The 18,363-nt window shown below is 43.1% G+C and overlaps 1 protein-coding gene across 3 annotated transcripts in view; it reads left to right on the top strand.

The window, feature by feature from the left end:
- The first annotated feature begins 1,689 nt into the window (after positions 1 to 1,689).
- Positions 1,690 to 18,363, top strand: part of SLC8A3 (solute carrier family 8 member A3) — a 169,933-nt gene continuing 153,259 nt past the window's right edge. The window contains exon 1 of one of the 3 annotated variants that reach the window (XM_083606464.1): positions 1,690 to 2,337. The gene's annotated coding sequence lies outside the window, so the exon portion shown is untranslated. Of the gene's footprint in view, positions 2,338 to 2,871; positions 3,034 to 18,363 lie in introns of those variants that run through there. The other 2 variants (XM_083606466.1, XM_083606465.1) reach the window with 2 other exon arrangements.

Genomic DNA, 18,363 nt, shown 5'->3' with positions numbered 1-18,363 from the left:
TTGCAAAGCCTTGCTGCCTGGCAATGGGGGGCAAACTCTGCAAGGGCATCCAGCAGGCCCCCCTCTCGCTGAACCTCGGTGAGAGAGGATGTTCCGGAGAGCTTTGCCATTGGACCCCCTGCAACCCTAAAGGTGGTGGGAGACCAGTAGCAAAGCAGAGCTGCTCCAGCGACAGTGGTTGGGCAGGCAGGATGCTGCCTCTTGCTTTTCCACCACCTGAGGTGGCTGCTTCACCCTGCCCCATCTGTGGGCCGGCTCTGCTGTCAAAAATAACCAGTTTGTATGTGACCCAACTTTGCAGGACATTTCTTCCTATTTATGCTTTCATTTGGGTAGTAGAAGCTCAGGTTTCTGCACACACGAGAGGTCAGAGTTGGGAAATCATGAACACAAAGCCCAAGGGAATATAGTTAAGTTTCAAAGCAAGTTCTACAGCCACATGTGAGATGGGAGGAGAGGGAGGAAAGGGGAATCCTTGTAACTATTTGACACGCATTGATGTGCTTGGTTGTGGAGATGAGTTGAAATGAAACATCTGCGCACCTCAAATCACTGTCTGTCTTTGCATACTGCTGCAGCTGCAAAACACATCTGGAGTCCTGCTTCCGCCGACAAGAATTATGTATCTTTGTGCCTCAACCTACTTTCTGCTCCTGCTTGGAATTATTAAAGACACCTAGCACTAAAAATAAGAGGCTGAAACCACAGAGCATCTTCATTTAAAAACTAAAAACTGATAAACTAATGCAAGCTAAGATGGCGGTGCTTTTGCACAGCTCCCATTCATTTCTAGGGAGCCTGGGCAGGAGAACTTCCCCGTGGATCTCTATAATGTAGCCTTTAAAGCAGGGATCGCCACATGCCAAGCGGCAGGCCTCTTGGAACGGACTGACGGCATGCTTGCTCATGGCAAATTTAGAGGCAATTACAGGCAGCGGGGTGGAGATCTGCTCGTGGTCTCCAGTTGCAAAACTCAAAAGCTATCATTCTCCTCCAGGCGGATGGAACCCACAGTTTGAAGCCTGGTCATTTGTCACTGAAGCCAAACAGCAATTTGTGAGGCAGTGGGTCATATTTTTAGCTTCCAAATGGTTCCTGCTGCCTCCCAAGTAGTTATTTGACTTCGGTTAAGAAAGATGACTGGGCGCATTCCCACCAACTCCACCACGGCCACATGAAGTGGCTGCATCCAACCGATTCCCAAAAGCCAACACGGATTCTGCCTAAGCAGTTTTCAGCAGCTATATTTATTCTCTCTCAGATGTCCTTGGCAGATACTTCCAACCGAATGAAAGATTTGGGTTAGTTTGGGGTTTTGCTTTTCTTCTTCTGAAAAAATAATAATATTCCAAGGGTCAGATCTTGTTCTCCCACCCCCTATTGCTACCCCCAATATAGAAGGTGCAAAGTCAAAGCCACATAACTAAAAGGGGAGGAGGGGAGAATCTCTGCCCCCCCCGGGGGTCTCCAGTCATCTGTCCGTCCGTCCATTCGTCCGTCCGTCGGAGAGAGGCAGCCCATTCATGTATTTATTTTGCGCGGGGCTTGCCTGTGGTTCCCTGCGCTTCAAAGTACACAAACCGAAAGCCCCCCCCCCCCCCCGCAGCGTTGCGAAGGATAAATATGCATGGCTTGTAATTCGGTTGCAGTTCTTACTCCCAGCTGATAGGGTGACGTGGAGTTTGGAGAGGCTCGCAGATTGGCTTTTTGATTTGGCTTCTCTGCTGCAGTTGTGCACAAGGCTGGCTGGGTCTGCCTCTCATCCAGAAAGCAGGCAGGCGCCGAGGTTGGCCCGCTTGCTGTCTTGCCAGGCTGCAAAGTCTCCCTCTCTCTCTTCTGAAGCACCAGGGATGGTGTGAGAAGAAGCCCACCCTGCTGTCTATTTTCTTTTGGAAGAGGCGGGGTGTGCCGCCACCACCACCTCCCTCCCAACCACCCCCGCCCTTCTCGCTCGCCCACCTTATCTTCATCTCCACTGTGCCTCCCTCCCTCCCCTCCAAATTACTCTGCACACACCACCGAGCATAAGCGAGGCCGGGCGGTGGGGAGGGGGAATCGCCCGTGTTTTTTAAACCCACGCACTTCCCCTTTTTCAAATGCACTTCCCCACGCGCAGCGGTGGAAGAGGAGCTCGGTCCACCGGCGAGCCAGGCAAGTTGGATTGACATGCCAAGGAGGCCCCCCCTCGCACCCTCTCCGCTCCACACCTCACCATCCTCCCTCCTGTCCTGGCAACGATCGGGCACGAGATGCAATGAGATCGCTTTAGAGAACCGGAAGGATCTGTAAACTGGGGAGCAAGGAGGACCCCCGCCCCCCCCGCAAAGAATCAGAAAGGTAAGTGGCAGAGATCCATTACCGTTTCACTGTAAACAAAATATGCAGGTTTGTGGCTGGGAAGTCCTAGTTTTCGCTACTGCATATAGTTGCGTCTGTATGTGTGCGTTTAGGGAGAGGAGAGGGAAGGGTCTCCTTCCAAAAACCAAGCCCCCCATCAGAAAACTGCTGGATCAGATGTTGCAAATGCAAACAGGAGGGCCGTTTCCCTGCTTGGAGGATGGAGCTGTCGCTTGCCTGCGTGTGAGGCTGTGCATTTGTGAGTGCGTGTGTGTGTGTTGCACATGCATATGGAGATAAGCCGGGTGCTGCAGCCTCGCATCCTAGTTTTGCACGCAGACCGTTTGAAGGAGCCGGAGGAAATTGCAGGGAAGGAGGGGATCTGCTCGGGGTTTGTGCTCCGTCAGAAGGTGCATGGAAGCAGGCTGCCCCTGCTCGCTTTTGCCTGCCGCTCTCCAAACTCTCCTGCCACCCCACCCCCTCGCCGTAGCGGCTTTTGCACGGGGATCAGGAGGGAAGCTGGGTGAGATTTTAATATAATAACAAGCCGGCAAGGGCTCCGGCGAGAAGCGTGCAGGGCGCTCCGTTTCACAGCCAAAACCCGGGGATTCCTTGATTCCTTGCTGCCGAACTTGATGACAGCCTTTTGGAACAGATGCAGGAGGGAAGGGCGAGAGAGGTGGCTCGGTGCAGGAGGTGAGGGGAGACGAGGATTTGGGTTTTTTTTCCCGGGGGGGGGGGAGGGAAGGGAAGGGAAGCAGGAGCAATGGGCAGAATAGATGCCTTTAATGCAGTGGCCATAAATTTCTTTTTCTCTCCCCAAACGCCCTATTTGGGTCTTGTTTGGGTCTGGAGCCGTAGCTGAGAGCTTTGCAAACGGAGACCCCATAAACGAATCGGTTTGCTCCTTAAAAAAAACAGCGATCGTGCTGGGATCACTCCACAGAACATCTATATGTCTGTTTTAATGGCCGAGGAGGGGTTGTTCGGGTAGAGAGAAGGGCCGGCTGCAGTTCAAGGAAAAGGGATTTCCAGCCTCTGTTTGGGCTCGGGACCCATTTCAAAATGAAAGCAAAGGAAGCCCTTGCATGCAAGCCCCCCCGCCCCCCCGCAATCCTCCCATGTGTTTGCGCGGGTCTCCCTTTCCCCCCTCGACTTGCGCGATTAATCTTAGGCAGCTGTCGTGCTCCATCCACTACCGCCGAGATCTTGTTTACCTCGGTTTTCAAATATAGCTCCTGCGCCATCCACTTTCCTAAATAGGGCAGGGAGGGCAGTTCACTTTGTAGGAACGGGAGGCAAGGGGGCGGACGGGGATCGTGGCTGCTTCCTCGGAAGGGGCTCACGCCTTGCCCCTTCCTGGCTTGTTGGGCCTACCAAGCCCATTCTCCCTTTTCCTTTAAAAAACACCACCAAAATGTCAGGAGGGAGAACCGGGGCCAAAGAGCCCCCAAGCCTAGAGTGAAAAATCAGGTGTATGCCCCCAACCCTTTTTTGAATAAGGGGTTCAGCCAGTTAAAAATAAGGGACACTTGTAGATCAGGTGCTTCTCTTTGGAAGTGTAGTGCTGCTGCCCTATTCAGGAATAAATGAAAATACATACAGGTTAAGTTTTTCTTTTTCTTTTTAATGCTAAGGGCCAATTTTGAAAACTTAATACAGGAACAAATATTAGTTATTGTTTATCTCTTCTGAAATGTGATGTTTCCCCCTTCCTCTGCAGATTCTGAAAATGCACATTTGTCCTATCCTGACAGGACCGTTTCCCTTTAACGAGAAGCATGCAAATGTGGTTCTTAGTTTGCGTGGCATAGCTCTGTCCTGTAGAACAGTCCTAAATAACACAGTTCTCAATGGAAAATGAAAGAAAAGAGATATTTGAAGAAGGGTTCTCTGGTGGGACCAAGATTGCCTTGCTTGCTACTTCTTAATTCCGATGGTTATTCTACGTGGCCATTTTTAGAATATAGTGGTTATGTGGTGGAGTCACCACAAACCTGACTTTGGCGTGGCGCCTTGGGGAGTTCTTTGGTAGACGTGTACTGAGATTGTAGATCCACACATCCTGATTCCAGCTGCCTTTTGGAAAGCTTTTCAGGTAATGTGTACACTGGCTTTAACTAAACTTGCTGTGGTATTTTCTTTGGAAAGGACAAACTTCCAAAGCAGTGGAAATAAAACCAGCCTTCTCTGTATAGCCTGCACTCTTTTTTGCTCAGGGTACCTGAGAACGCTTTCTGATTTCATCCATCTTCATAATTAGCCCGTAATGGAAGGTCACCTGTTATCAGTTGGGAGGTAGACCAAGAAAAATGATCAAGGCTGCCTACTGGCATCCAAACCCACTTCCTTTTAGTTCAACCCTCTAGTGCAGAACAACACTGGGTTTCTCTTCTGTTGTTCTCATTGGTTGCTTGCTAATAATCCATCTCTTGGATGGATTGAGACTGGAGGAACTCAAGTGGCTGAAATTCTGTGCAGTTGGAACAGGATGATCCCTCCTAGTCAGTAAAAGTTTCATTCATGAGAAGCTGGGCTTTAGATATTTATTTCATTTTTTTTCATTTGGTGTAACTCTGTAATTTCAGCGAACCTTTGGTGTAACACTGCAATTTCACATGGTAGCTATAACAAGCCGGTGTCCCACAATGATGGGAGTGGACCTTCTTTTCTGTGGGAAGGCTCTGTTCTTCAATTAGACACTGCTAGATGGTAGAAGATGTACTTAGTGGGGATCATGTGTGTGTTGCATGATTAAAGGACAAAATCTGAATTAAAGAGGAAAGCTTTGAGTTGAGCAAGTTAAAAGGAATGATTTGTGGGATTCCACTTATGTACCCACCAATATTTTGTGACGTGACCTTGGACAAGTCACTCAAGCTTCTTCTGCGTTCTTGAGAGTAACCAGCCCGATATTTATCTACTGCAGAATGAAAGAGGAGGAACTGAAATCTATTCAATAGAGGTTACATGTGTGTTTATCACAGCAGCAAAATATTAATGCTAATTTCAGAGTAAGAAAATGCCATATTCAGGTACTCCAAAAGCTGGGAGCCAAGAAAGCTCTGGTAACGGCTGGGTCAGCTCCATGCTTGAGTGAGGTCCTCAACAATGTGTGTTCCCACTTACATTGATGGCCATTCTCCCTTAGGCATTCTTGGAAGAAGTGGCAGCAGTGCTCCAAGACTGGCTCGGAGCTGGCATTTTAATATCTCACAGTGTCCCATGGCACCAGACATAGTGTCACGCTTGTGCTTTTATGGGAAATTGAAGTGGGGGTCCCAGGGCACATGTCAGTTCCGGGGGACCCTGGCAGTTGCTGATGTCTAGCCAGGACAACAGCATATTAAAGCTGTTGCTATCTGTGGAGTGTGCTGGATAGGCTTTAGCCAGAGAGACATTGGTCAATTGTTTCTGTTGACAGCTCTTTTATTGGTATTGGGTAAATAATTTCATTTATTCGTAAAGAGTAATGAGCAACCCTCTGCAGCTTCTCTGAATGCTCTAACAGCAAAGACATTAGCAACCATGGAGGCAATGGAATTTTTATGTGTTTGGTAACACCACAAGGCCATCTGGATTTCTCTGGTTTTATGGCTGCTGGGCAAGTTCCTGATAGCATGAGATTGTGGATCACACTGTATGTGGAGGAATAGGAGACACTACCATTTTTGCATTTTTTTCTGACAGCAGCAGAGTAACACACTCAAAGCCACCCACCCCAGACATATATACCATGTTTGCATTCTCATGATGTGCATCCTGTTTAGGTCATTTAAATGTACATACCTGTATAATAAACATTTGTCTCTTCACTTACCAGTGAGAATGTCCTTCCAATAGACTGAAGAGCTGCCTAGTTGCTCTCAGTACATACAAAATGATTTGCTTCGCATTTCGAAGAAGAACACAGTGGGAATGCTGGCAGAGTAGCTAAGCCAGTGACATATGAATTAGGAAATCCCTTCTCCCTGAACTCACTAGTGACCATAGGACAGGGTTAGCAGTTATGGTGCCCTCCACTTGTTTCTGAACTACAACTCCAGTCCCATCACCTCTGATCATTGCCCATGCCAGCTGGGGCTGTTGTTGGAATCCAACAACACTTGAAGTGCATCATGGTGGCCACCCGTGCCATAGACAGACCTCTGCCTCTTAGATCTGCATTTGTAATACAGTCATACCTCAGGTTGCGTCTGCTTCAGGTTGCGTGTTTTCATCTTGCGTCCCGCGGCAACCTGGAAGTACCAGAACGGGTTACTTCCGGGTTTCGCCACTCACGCATGCACAGAAGCACTAAATCGCACCATGCACAGACGCGGCACTTCAGCTTACATCAGTTCCGTGTTACGAATGGGCCTCCGGAATGGATCCCGTCCGTAAAACAAGGTTCCACTGTAATGGATTAATGATACTGATCTACGTTACAGGATGTTTTGGTATGTGAAGTCCTTTGAACACACCAAAGTGCTATGCAAATCTAAATATTATACCATGTGCACCCTATGTTTATTTGGGAGAAGCAGCTGGCCTATAATCTTCGTGAATTATGCTGCCATGAAACCAGCTTCCTGTTAAAAAAATTTTTTTGTATGGATTTCTCATCATTGGTTTTAAGGGAGCTGTGCATCTAAGATGTTATGTTATTTTTACATCTACCAAAGCATGAAAAAAGTCATTTTAAGTGGGCCTGTTCTGAGATGTCTGACATAGTGCTTGTAGGCAGCAGAACTGCTTAAAACTCGATGTTGTTCATTTATGAATTCTGCTTGATAACTAGCCCTAGAGTGTGCCTAGAAATTGCCAGTGGCCCTCTGCGTCCAGGCAGAAAAATGCACCAAGAGCTTCTGGTGGAAATGCAAGCTGGAGTTGAAGCCTTTCTAATATATATTCTGAAGTTTATGAATCACAGTAACCATTACAGATAATCTGACTACAGTTCTCAGTGCTGCTTCACCAGAAATGTACTCTTAACTAGGCATTCTACAAAAGTTGGGATACACTAAGAGCAAGAAGTCCAGGTTTGAGTTTATTAGTTTCTTTCAGAAACAACAATGAATGCTGCTACAATCTAGCATGACTATCCTACTAGAATTTCTTACACAGATTGTAGAGAAGTGATATAAAATAAATAAAATAAAATCATGTTTCAGCCACTTTGGGGAATTTCCTGAGTTTGAAAATGAGGCCTGCTAAATTTCCTCATTCACTAAAGATGACACTTTTGCCCCATGGGTACTTGTTTAGTGCTGATTACTCGGTTCAAATGCTGGACTAGATGAAGATGGTGGTGGTGGTGATTTGTTTGTTTGTTTGTTTACTCACCCTTCACCCTAAGGTTCCAGGGCAGGCTACAATATTAAAACACAATATTTAAAAACTGTTATAAAGTGGGAACTAAAAATATACACCTCAAGTGTCAAAAGACAGAGTAGAGAGGTGTGTCATTAGCATTTGCCTGAAACTGTATAAGGAAGATACCAGACGCACCTCTGTTTGCAGCCACTTTGCTCCTCCATGGTCCCTTTGGGTGACACAACATGCTAAGCAAGATCTGCCATAGTGTGTCATAGTTAAGCTGCCTCCAGACTAACCATGAGCTAGAACTTGGTTACAGCCAAGGTTCAGATAACATACTAAACCTTTGCTTAGCTCATTGAGCGGTAGCAGCAAAAAGGAGCAGAGAGGCTGCAAGATGTTCTCTGGGAGCTCACGTTTTCTATCTAAGCCATTGTTTGACTTAGTGTGATGTGCGAAATATTGTCATGTTCGTTTCTTTCTTTCCTCCCCCACACACTACAGATCCCAGAGCAGGCCTTAAAAAAACTCCTCTAACCACATCTCTTTTGGATGTTTGAGTTTTCATGGCATACTGGCAGTGACTTAAATAGCAAAATTTATCTCCCTTTTAAATTTTTTAAAAAATGTTTAGATTAATACCAGCCCTCCTAAACACCTTTTCTGGAAGTAAGGTTTTGTTGCAGCTTTCTCATAGTTAATTGGTGCTAAGGCCGGCAGGCTGATCCATCATTAGCAACCAAAAGAGCAGAAGTAGCAAGGAATAGTTTATTTTGTTTCAAAAGCTGTCATTGCCCTGTTATGATAAACTTATTTTAGACTGCAGCAGACTATCCCCATTTTGAGGAAGTTCCTGTGGAGTGTATCCTCAGTTTGCATTGCCCTAGAACATCCTCTGGTAGTTTATCCAAAGAGGGCATCCATTTGGATGAGCATGGCAGGTTTGTAGAATACTCTAGGCCAGTCTTCCTTAACCTGGCATCCTCCTGATGTGGTTGGATTGCAACTCCCCTCGTAGTTGACATTGTTATGCTAGTGTCTGGGGTGATGGGAGATGTAGTAAAAAACACCTGTAGCTCATCAGGTAGAGGAAGATGGCTATAAGCCAAGCCTACATAACATATGACCTACCCAGCCAAATGCAGACCACCAGCAAATTATATGGGCAAATTATATTATTTGCCGGGGTGGGCAAGCTTGGAATTCAAGCAACGGCAGACAAGGAGATTAGCAGGTTGGGTTAAACTTGATGTGTTTATGCTGGGCAGGTCTGTTCAAGACCACAGAAAATTTAAACCCCCCCCAATCATCACAGTGGGTGTGAACATTTTAAGTGTTTTATAGATCTCCAAACATAACTCAGTGGAATGGATTTAAAAGGCCCACTAAAAGGCAAAATAAGTACCTAGTCATTTCAGATTAACAAAAAAAATCACACCATTATTACCCCTTATTACTGTTTGTAATACTATAATACATAACTCTGTAATACTCAATATCATGAAACTGAAAGGGAGGAGGTGGTTAGGTAGTACTTGAAATCCCAAGTGCCATATTTGTTAGGCGAACTGTTTAAAATAAGTAGCACTTATTTCCAGAGTAAGATGTTTTAGATGCAATTGTTAGGAAATCAGCAGTTGTGGGTATTGGCCCCAATCCACTCAGTGTTAAACACTTTCAAAGTTCTGTTGATCTTTTAGAAGAAACAGTCACGTATCCCAGGGAAATCTGGAATGTTAGGAAGTGCTTAAAAGTCTGGCTGTTTTGTTGCTGCATGTAACAGATTCAGCAACCTTTTGAACAACAAGTGAGAGATCCTCAGCTAAACTGGTAATCCAGTGTGTTATTGCAGGCAATACATGATTATACAATGTAAAAATGTGCTTGTTCTCTCTGCCCCCCCATCAGACTCTGTTTTAAAAAAAACATTTCACATGAAAGCCAAATGAGTATTTTCTTTAGCTGGCCTTCTTCAGTGTGTTTTAACATGCTCCAGCTTGGGCTGCCTGCCAAATTTCATTTGTTTCTCAATCAAGCAATAATATGATCTAATTCAATATTTAAAGAAATTAAATAAACACAGAGACCGTTTTTATGTTGTGGCAGAAGCTGTAAAGTCAGGAAAATCATCCACAGATCTCCCAATTGAGAGACTCCATACTTTTGCTTCTGGCACATATTACTTATTTTGCAGAGTATTCCAATTGATTTAGCTAAGAAGAACCCTAACGTTTTGATGCAATTTGCTAACATATGGTAAATGGTTCAGAGTACCTGATGGGGATATCTAGGATCAGATGCCGTTACTGGGCTTTTTTAAAGTGGCAAAGCAAGCAAGCAAGCAGGAAAACATTCTTTTAAAGTTACTGGCTCAGAAAATCCGTCCGTCTGCCCAAACATGCATACATTAGACTGCAGTTCTCTGCATACTTACTTGTGAACAAGCTCTGTTGAACCCAATGGGACTTACTTCTGAATAAATATGCATAGGATTTCTCTGTTAGTCATTTGCCTGAAAAAAGGAGCAGATCTAGCTCTTCCAGGTTATAGCAGTTTACTTTCATGGTCATCTGGAACAAATTCTCTCACCACAGGAGACCAGGCAAGAGGACTTTCTCACTGCTGCTTTTTGCAGAATCTGTACTGTCACTGAAGTAAACATTTGTTCATTCACTTCCGTGAAGCAAGAGCATGCATTATGTAAGGGCGCTGTGGCCATTTTGCTTATTAGAAAAGTCTCTTCCTCTTTTTACGCTGGAGGCGATGACTTGCAGCCTGTAGTCGTAAAACAGTGCTGTAGTTGTCGAACCACACCATTTCTCCAGTGGATCCACTAACTTGACCATAATTAATGCTGGATAAAGGAAAGTTGTGGGTTCCAGCATAGCTGTCCTTAGAATAGTCTGTTGCTGACCGAGTCTGTGGCACAGTGGTCTGTGGCTACAGCAACAGCAGATGTGAAAATGGAACAGGCATTCCCTGCCACATTGTCTTCTCAGCTAAAGTTCTATTGGAGCTCCTAACTTCATTGTGTCAGGTGTGTGGGTGTCAGACCCAGCCAGTGGCAAGGCAAGAAGGGATATGGCATGGGCCATCTTCAGACACTACCACTCTGACAAGGTGCACTGCTAACACCTCACTGAGGTTCCCTTTTATCGTCTTTAAATGAGTACCAGGCAGCTAGGATCTTTGTTTTTTTTGTTTTTTTTAAAATGATATTTATTAAAATTTCAAAAGAAATTACAAAAGTAATAAAGAAATAGAAAAAAGAAAACAAAAGATACATAATACAGAGGAAATAAAAACAATTAAAAATAAATCCATCTTTCCATGTCTTGCCTTTCATTTACTTGTTTCCCTGACCTCCTCACACCTCCCTTTTTTGTATTCCAGTTCGAATGGTTAATTCAGCAAATCCTTTCCCTCTTTGTTTTTATCTTAATTCTTTATCTTAACATATTATAACTTTATATTTTCATCTATTAACAATCCATTTTTACATACTCCTTTTTAACATTGTTGCTAAAACCGCTTCATTTCATTCCGACATCATTTTAGCATTCATTAATTTTACAATGTTTCTGTAGATAATCTTTAAATTTCTTCCAATCTTCCTCCACCGACTCTTCTCCCTGGTCTCGGATTCTGCCAGTCATTTCCGCCAATTCCATAAAGTCTATCACTTTCATCTGCCATTCTTCCAAGGTGGGTAGATCTTGTGTCTTCCAATACTTTGCAATGAGTATTCTTGCTGCTGTTGTAGCGTACATAAAAAAAGTTCTATCCTTCTTTAATGCCAATTGGCCGACCATGCCCAGGAGAAAGGCCTCTGGTTTCTTCAAGAAGGTATATTTAAATACCTTTTTCATTTCATTATATATCATCTCCCAGAAAGCCTTAATCCTTGGGCACGTCCACCAAAGGTGAAAGAATGTGCCTTCATTATCTTTACATTTCCAACATTTATTATCGAGCAAATGGTAGATTTTTGCAAGCTTGACTGGTGTCATGTACCACCTGTATATCATTTTCATAATATTCTCTCTTAAGGCATTACATGCCGTAAATTTCATACCTGTGGTCCACAACTGTTCCCAGTCAGCAAACATAATGTTATGTCCAACATCTTGTGCCCATTTAATCATAGCAGATTTAACCGTTTCATCCTGAGTATTCCATTTCAACAGCAAGTTATACATTCTTGATAGTATCTTAGTTTTGGGGTCTAACAGTTCTGTTTCCAATTTTGATTTTTCCACCTGGAAGCCATTTTTTTTGTCCAGATTGTAAGCCTCCCTTATTTGATAGTAATGAAGCCAGTCTCGCACTTTATCTTTTAGTTTCTCAAAACTCTGCAATTTCAATTTGTCTCCTTCTTGTTCCAAACTCTCCCAATATTTCGGCCATTTGGCCTCCATATTGAGCTTTTTCTGAGCCTTCACTTCTATCGGTGATAACCACCTTGGGGTTTTTTTCCCAAGTAAATCTTTATATCTTATCCAGACATTAAACAATGCTTTCCTGACAATATGGTTTTTAAATGCTTTGTGTGCTTTAACCTTGTCATACCGTGAGATATTATAGAATCATAGAATCATAGAATCATAGAGTTGGAAGAGACCACAAGGGCCATCGAGTCCAACCCCCTGCCAAGCAGGAAACACCATCAGAGCACTCCTGACATATGGTTGTCAAGCCTCTGCTTAAAGACCTCCAAAGAAGGAGACTCCACCACACTCCTTGGCAGCAAATTCCACTGTCGAACAGCTCTTACTGTCAGGAAGTTCTTCCTAATGTTTAGGTGGAATCTTCTTTCTTGTAGTTTGGATCCATTGCTCCGTGTCCGCTTCTCTGGAGCAGCAGAAAACAACCTTTCTCCCTCCTCTATGTGACATCCTTTTATATATTTGAACATGGCTATCATATCACCCCTTAACCTCCTCTTCTCCAGGCTAAACATGCCCAGCTCCCTTAGCCGTTCCTCATAAGGCATCGTTTCCAGGCCTTTGACCATTTTGGTTGCCCTCCTCTGGACACGTTCCAGTTGCCAGAAGTATATGAAATGGGATGCTGCAGACAAGCATGTCAGTCACATGGCTCTCCGACCCGTGGAAGGCAATCTTTGGGAGAATTTCCTTTTCAAAATTAATTTTCAAAATGCACAATGTGAAAAATAATAGGAAGCACCCTTATCATATTAAATAATATAAATAGAATGTTGTGTTTATGAGGGCCAAAACCCATAAAGAGCACTTCCAAGAACAGGTCTGTCATTAGAAAATATACTTATCTCTGCGTTAATCTACTTAGCTAAAACTTAGAAAGCAGGACAAGGGTTACCAATGCAGGCTAGCTCTCTTGCTTCTTTTATACTTTTTAAAAAGAAGCCTATTCTTGTTCAAACCCACTAAATCCATTCAAATCCCTGCTACCCCACAATTGCTTTACCCATAGGGTATAGTGAAATTCCACATTTTGATGTACCATTCTTGCAGCTGAGGAGATTGATTATTTTTCCAATACCTTAAAGTGTCCTCACCACCACAATCATAAATAACAATAATTTCTCTTTCACCTGTGAGACAACATCTTTAAAATAATTCAATAAAAGTAGTTTAGAGTCGAACTATAGTCTATATTTCAAAATCATTTGAACATTCTGAAAAATCTCCTGCCTATAATTCTTTGCCACGGGGCAGGTCCACAGTGGGAAAAGTCAGTCTGCCCATTCCACATTTCCAATTATTAGAACGCTTGGTTTTATAAATCCTAAATAAACCTGATAAAGATTAGGTACCAATTTATCCTCACTTTTATGCATTATCTATTAAGGTTATTGATGCTGTGTATCTGTTGATATTTAGCCAACTATATTTCCATATGCCATCAAAAACTATTCTCTAAATATTATTTCCCTTTTCATGTGTGGTATAACTGATTTGGCTCTCTTCTTTGGATAATATAATTAAACAAATTCTAGATGTCGCATATATATATATATATATATCCCAAATTTGTTTTTCTGAATCGCTTTAACTGCTTCTGTTCACTGACATTCAATCTTAACCAACAGTTTAGAAAGTCTCATATTTGAAAATACTCAAATAATATTAAATTTGAATTTTCCAATCTATCCTCCATCTGTGTTAAAGCTACAATCAGAAATTTATTAAGACTGCCTTTTTGGCCATTAGTGAACATACTAATAGCCCAATTTTTATAAAATTTCTGAGGCCAGTGGGGAAAATTGAGGGTTATCCCACATGTTCCATAACCTCAGTAAGATGCTGCTTGGCCCCTTGTCTTAACTTTGTTGCTGTTGTTGTCATTCATCCACAAAAGAGCATTTGGCAGAATTCCTACAAAATGTAGTTCAATATCATTTATGTAGTCTTGCCCTGCTTCTTGATACCATTCTGATATCCGCACTAAATGGATGGCCATATGCCTTCTATATTTGTGGATGCTCCCCACATATTTCAGAACCGCAGGGTAAATTGTGCATGAGTATAGAAGTCTCCCCACTTCAGAAGAAGTTGGGAGGTGTTGGAATGATGGGGGGGGGGGGCAAAGCTAACAGTCTCATCTCTGCTCCTCCTCCTCATGTATTTACTCTTTACTTCAGTGCTTGAAGAAGGTTTCTTTCACATCTATAATCTCTTTCTGCAAGTATTTTTTTTTTAATGACACATTTAGGCTAGTTGCCTCAGAACTGTATCTCTTCATAACTGAACTCCAAGCAAAGTGAGATCGTGATTAATTAAAATAATAATAAGAATCCCAAATTAGCCTTGTGGGTGGGTTGCTAGGCTGCCAGCAATGGGGGCAATAAATGTAGATTCTTTGTGAAATTGCTCACTTCAGGGGCCTTTTTTCCTGATTTGCTGACATTTAAGAGCCATCACCGTGGAACAAGATGGAGGCTTGGTAGATACAGGTGGTTACATTCACATCAGTTTTTGAGTGAAATGGTTGTTTTATCATCATCATCATCCCAATCCACTTTATGGTAGCCTAGATCGCTTCATGAGGTGTAAGAATACCTCAGGTCTATTGGACAGACAGGAAATCTGTTGGTGTGTTGACCAAGTTATCTCTGGGGCTTCACACAGGAGCATAAAATTGTTTGACTGTTTTAAATAGCTGCTAATGTGAATGTAATCTCTGTGCAGATGAAAAACTTGACTTAAGTTTATGTTCAGTTTTTTTGAATGAGTTCTTTCCTGAGGTAATGTTATTCATATGTGAACTAATGAATGAAAAAGTGCAGATGATGCTTTTTGGTGCTATATATGACCTGAGTGGAATGCATCTGTGCTTCCTTGATACTGTCAGAGGTCCCTCTGCAATGGCAATAGCATCACTTGCATCTCTAGGATCATGTCCACCTGGAATGGATGGAGATGTAGCATTAGGAAGCAGGGATAGCTGTGATGCAGGGAACAGCTGTATTGTCGCCTGTACCTCTTAACAAAAAAATCTACCTAGATCTGCTTCATAGGGTGTGAGATGGGATATTATGCAATTGCACCAAAGGACTGTGTGTGTGTGTGTGTGTGTGTGTGTGTGTAGAATTAAAAATGAAGGAAAACCCAATACAAGTTTACAAAATGGCAGGGCATCACTTTGAGACAGGCAGCCAATATGGTGCCCTATGGATGCTTCAGACTACAACAGACTTCCTCAACCTCGGCCCTCCAGATGTTTTGAGACTACAGTTCCCATCATCCCTGACCACTGATCCTGCTAGCTAGGGATCATGGGAGTTGTAGGCCAAAAACATCTGGAGGGCCAAGGTTGAGGAAGCCTGGACTACAATTTCCATCTACTCTGGCTATTATCCATGGGGCTTATGGGAGTTGTAGTCCAAAACTTCTGGAGGGCTCCACACCCTGCTTTAGGGATAGGGGCGGGAGGTGTCTGCTGGGGCTTAATGATCATGTGTTGGAATTGCATCCTGGGGGAAAATATATCCTCCCAATATTTTAATTTTTTTTAGGGGCAGAACATGGGAGGGAAGGAAGAAGGGACAGTTGTGTCACATACCATTAATTATGTGATAAGAAAAATCCGCTTCACATTCCTGACCCTTGTACAGCCACCTTCTGCACAGCAGTAAAAATTGCAATGAGTGGGCTACTTGGGAGAAATAGTCCACTTTTTCAGCTGCAAATACTGTGAATTTAAGTGCTCCAAAATGTAATCCTGCTGCATCAGAAGTACAACTTGAGGGAAGGCACGCCAAATGAGAATCAAATGCACATTTATTGTAAAATAAACTGATTGTGCAGAAAGGCTCTGAGATACGGCTGCCAAACAAATGAGACCTATCTGAGAAGAGAAATCATCCTTCCTTAACTTTCACTCCATCCCTTTGAGATACCTTGTCTCATCTGATTCTCCCCAGATTTAGTTCAGCACAAATTCAGTTTATGCTGTCCTTCAGCTTGTCATGGTCCAAATATTATTTGTCACTCTTGACATTCCTGTTGATCTCAGAATTTCCCGTGAAGTTACTATTCAATACTTATAAGCAAAATGAGGACAACCAGATTCTACCTTGGGACCTGCATCCAATTGCTGTTGTCAGCCTGTGACCCAGGCAAATAGGGGACTCTGGGTATCCAAACAGCGGTCTGTGCATACTTTTCTAGCTATTTAGTTCAATCCATCACCTGTTCTCCCTTGCATTGGCACCAGTGGGATGTCCCCCCAACCCCAATGCTAAATCCTAATTGCTACACAGGAGATGTGATTTTTCTGAAATTTCCACTACTGAAGGAATGCCCAAATCTTTCCTCCATACACTGCAGTGATGATGACTATTTCCCTCCCACCAGGTATCTAACTAAGAATCACCAACAGCAGGATTGCTAAGCATGCTGTTAAGTGTCACATGTAGCTAGACCCTCACTGTTTCAGGCGTCTAGGCAAGGCAAGAGTTTCAAATATGGCTTAAACTCATAATAATAATTCAGGCACACACAAAAATAAAATAGCATTTCTACTATTTCTACAGGACTTTAAAATAGTCTAAAATCTGGAAAATAACCACTTTGAGATGAAAAATTTTAAAGAATGGGAAACTCTCCCTTTATTTTTTACAAAACTAAATACTTAGATCAGTGGTGTCCAAACTGTATTACTGGAGTCCTTGGAATCACCGGGACTTCCTTGATGGGAAGAATGAAAATGGCAGACCATCATTATTGATCTTATAGGATGTATTATTTCAGTTGTACACTTCTATTTCAGTTGGACACTTCCATTAGCATTTTCTGCCATTGTTTATATGCAAGTTTGCCCAATATACATATTTTTTGCAGATAGGTTTTCCCTAAAATAACACATTTTTTTGGTGTTACTTTCACTAATGTGCATTTTTACAGGCACTCAAACCTATCATATCCATTTTTGTACAAGTTACTTGGCTTGATAACTGCATTGTAAAATTTGAAGGATGGCTTTGTTTCAGCTACTATTTTGTTTTAGAAAATACAAAGGAGGGGGCTCTGTGTGATATGACAAATGGGTGATACCCCTCCCTCAACTCAGAGATAGTTAGAAGGACAAAGCCTGAATTTAGAGTTTGCAGTGATATGACCTAGAAGTAAAGCAGCTAGCTGGAGAAAGAATCGGAGGGCAATGTTTGATGTCTGTTTGAACCGACTGTGGCTGTGGCTATCCAAGACCCTTTTGGGGTGCTAATGCTGCAAGCTCCTCCATCGTAGGCTCAGGTTACATATATGTGTAAATAAGCCATAAATCATGAAGATACCACTGTCTCTGCTGTGCCTCATTTCCAAAAGGAAACATGAACCCTGGGTAAGCGTCTGGAGCCCCTGGAATCTTGCAGAGCTCAGAGACTGGAGTGACGTGCAGCAATATTAAGACTGCATCCTAAAATGGCCTGATAGGGAGAAAGAAACACATTTTGCAAGCTAGATCTCTCATCCCCTATGAACAAGATGGTCCCTAGGTCGCCCTGTTGTAGCAGTTTGGGGAAAGAGAAGCTACTTCAGCTGGAATGTGAGGGGTTAGATAGATGGGCAGCTTGATAGGCTGTTCTGTCTTCTCCTTCCTCCCCTCTGAGAAAGGTGGTCCTTTGGCAGCCTTGTGGTAGCAGTACATTTTTAGAGAAGAAGAAACAGTTACCTGTGCATAGCCTGGCAGGAGATGCCTTTACGAACAGCTTGTGTCCATCAATTTATCTGTGAGCGATCACAAAAACGACTGAATCAGTCAAGACACACACCCCTTCTTTGTGGGCAGAACTGTCTCCAGCAAACAGGCCCATTTACATAGCCTAACACATGCAGGTGTCCTCCCAAGCTGAGGAAATTACATATTGGGATCTTGTTAAAAGATTCAAGCAGTTTGCCGTGATTACTGTGTGTCAGAAGCATTTGGGAAGAGAGATTTGAGTGACAGTGAAGAGAAGGCACAGAAGAAGAGGAGAGATACACGCTCAGGAACAATAGATAATATAGTCAGGAAAGCACAACGTTTTCATTCTGTGTAGGTTTCACAGTTGAAAGATAATTAATAATAAAAATAACAGCATGTAGCCTTGTGATGTACTTTACTTTGTTCCATCAACCGTTTCTGAAGGGTACCATCCATCTTGTGGTCTTGATCATCGTTAGCACATGCATTCCTCTTTGCACGACTCCAGTTGATCTGTTCCCCAAAAGCAGAATCAAGCCATTTCCAGAGTTGTATGAATAA

Source organism: Podarcis filfolensis (assembly GCF_964270895.1).
Source record: "Podarcis filfolensis genome assembly, chromosome: 1".
Lineage (NCBI taxonomy): Eukaryota > Metazoa > Chordata > Lepidosauria > Squamata > Lacertidae > Podarcis > Podarcis filfolensis.
The sequence above is the reverse complement of the archived record's forward strand: the minus strand, read 5'-3'. Positions and strand labels throughout refer to the sequence as shown.